This window comes from Kryptolebias marmoratus, linkage group LG21 (genome assembly GCF_001649575.2).
Source record: "Kryptolebias marmoratus isolate JLee-2015 linkage group LG21, ASM164957v2, whole genome shotgun sequence".
Lineage (NCBI taxonomy): Eukaryota > Metazoa > Chordata > Actinopteri > Cyprinodontiformes > Rivulidae > Kryptolebias > Kryptolebias marmoratus.
Genome location: NC_051450.1, coordinates 22,424,926 through 22,427,791, shown reverse-complemented (window position 1 = coordinate 22,427,791; position 2,866 = coordinate 22,424,926). Strand labels below are relative to the sequence as shown.

Genomic DNA, 2,866 nt, shown 5'->3' with positions numbered 1-2,866 from the left:
ATGTTCAGCAGCTGTTGGATCTTGTGGAGAGTCCAGACTACAAACTGCAGACTGTGAGGTCAGTAGATGGTCTGAGTGAGTTCTGTAAACCTGCAGCTTCTCCTCAGTGAAGTTGGTCCTTCTACTGAATGATGCTGCATCACTGACTGACAGCTGATGGAGGGCATTTATCTCCTCTTCTTCTCTCTTTTCTCTGCAGGTGTGAGCCTGCAGTAACTTTTCCCTATAACCCTCGCTTATCCGGATGAATAGGTAATGATGCTTCTCCAGACTTTGACTGCAGCTGAAGCTTCGTGTCATGTATTGTCCTACTTCCTGGGTCTTCTTATTTCCTTCGTCCCTTCAGGTGTCTTCCTTATTTTGCCATTTTGTGTTACACCTGTCCTCATAATTATCTGTCCTTTTTTTAAACCTCCTGGTTCCCCTCCCCCTTTGCTAGTTTGTCTTGACTTCTGTCAGCATCCCAGCCTTTTCTCTGTCCTGGAGAAACTTTTGATTGTCAAACTTTTCCACATTTTTTGACTACCCCCTCTGGATTGTGGATTACCTGCTGTTCTTCCTGAATAATGTTTGAGTCTGCATCTTGGATTCACCCTGTGTTTGTGTCACTACGAGGACTACTGCAGCTCAACATCTTCATAAATGGGTTTGAAAGCAGAGCGCAGCGCCCACCGTAAGCTGCTCCATCTGATATGGTGGATAAACAATGGATGAAAATGACTTCATCATGACAGAGACAGCCCAAGTTCTAACAGGCTTGGATGTATATTAAAGGATTTAAAGACAAAACTTCAAACTGAACGTAGATAAAAGATGAACGGTGGCAGATTTCCTCTCACAGGTTTGAAATCAGTTTTCTGTTAACCTTGTGTTAACCTTTTTTAGTTTTATTTGTATTAGGTTTTTTTTCTGTGATTATGTTTTATTTCTTTGTTGTTACTGTGTTTAGTTTTATGTTTAGCTTTGCTCCCTGTACTCTCCGTGTCTTCTGTCATTTTAGAATAGCTGTTTGACTGAATTTGATTGGAATGGACTGAATTGTAATTGGATTGATTGGGACAGTGTCCTGAGATGACTTTTGTTATGAATCGTGCCTAAATGAAACAGTTAGTCAGTTAGTTTACTTTATTTCTTTTGTGCCATACACCATAAGAGGTGCCCAGCCCCCATGGGCTTATAAGACACACAAACATATTTCAAAACTGCAGACAGAGACCAACATCAACATCCTTCAAAAAGAAAGTGTCCTCTTTCGAAGATGCCAGGCTTTTAAAACATAAAGAGCTAACTGAAACACATAATATTGAAATAAATACTGTAGTTTATCTTCAGAACTTCAGAACTACCAGAAAATAAAGCTCTAAAATCAGATTCCCACTTTTTCAGAACATCTTCAAACAAAGTGAACTTGAACCTCCCTTTGGTTCCAGATGTGAATCAAGTCAACTTTTATTTTCTCAAGGAGACAAACACAAACAGCTTGGGTGTTTTTCTTTTTGACAAACTACAGCCATGCAGCCGCTCTCTAAGTGAAGCTTAAAAAGCCCTAAGTTACAGAACAAATCTCAATCAGCAGGATGTCAGAGTTACAAGGTTTGCTTCCACACTAACTGTCAACCACTGAGCTGTTTTTACTCATCTGTCAGGGAAACAGCTTTGTTTTCAACCTGCTGTCATGTGCTGCTGGTTAGAGCCAAAGTGTTGCACAGATCAGGACAAACCTCACAGAAAACCTGCTTTTAGACTGTCACACTTTTCTTTGTCAGCTCACATTTATTCTAGACCATCGAATCTGTTCACTTGAAACAGAAGCACAGAATAAGTTGTTAATGTTTGTAACTTCCAAACTCCTGATTCAGTAGGTCGGAGGTCTGCAATCTTTCTGCTCCTTTACTACTAAATCATTTTGTCCCATTAGGTTTTATATAAATACTGTAGAAAACACTTCAGTTTGTTACATCCTGAAATAAAAACTTTAGTAAACTGTTGACATTTTGTGGTACTTTTACATGTTAAAATAAAGGAAAAAACAAACCTAATGAAGGGAAATAAATCCTTGTGTTAAACTCCCTTTGATCAAATTGAAACTATGGAGGATGCACACCGACGGGAGTTTATTCTATATTTGTGGGAAATGAATCAAATAAGTTCCACTTTGAAGAATAAAGAGGCCAGTTTATTGAAAATATTATTTATTTACTGAATTTTCTCTAATGAAGGCAAAAGCCTTCATTTACATTAACTTTTAATAACTTTTTGAATCAAATTTTGACTTTTAATTCTTATTATCAAGGACTTGTCATATTTTTACAGACGGTTTTATTTGAATAACTTGTAAATATAGTAATTAGTGATATGTGTTCAAAACTGCCCTTTCTTCAACTCTTGGTGTTTGTAAATCTCTTCTTAAAACCCATTTGTATTCACTGGCTTTTATTACATTGTGAGAATTGTAATGATATTGTATTTTTGTATAATGTTTGTAATGTTTCAGAAAGGCAGAAACATTGTAATGTTTTTAATGTTTATGTGTGCAGCACTTTGGTCAACAACAGTTGTTTTTAAATGTGCTATATAAATAAATTTGATTTGATTTTTCTCTCAGCAACTTGCATGAAATGTGCCAAAACTGTTGAATTTTCAACATAGCTGAGTAAAACCTGTAAAAACTGCTCTCAGATGTTTTCAGAGTTCCAGAATCAGACTACAGTAAAATGTGTTGATAACGATGTAAGTTTATCTTGTAAGAGCTTTATTAAACGTGTCCTGTATCAAAGTGACTGGTGTCTTGGTCATAGTTGAAGTTCCTCATAAATCTGATCAAACTTTCAACTAATACATCATTGTTCTTCAGTGATTCAGTGAA

The 2,866-nt window shown here is 36.6% G+C and overlaps 1 long non-coding RNA gene across 1 annotated transcript; it reads left to right on the top strand.

The window, feature by feature from the left end:
• On the top strand, positions 1–2,866 carry LOC119616654. The gene is made up of 2 exons (XR_005232619.1): positions 1–58; positions 200–2,866. It is a non-coding gene; the product is annotated as an uncharacterized LOC119616654 (long non-coding RNA).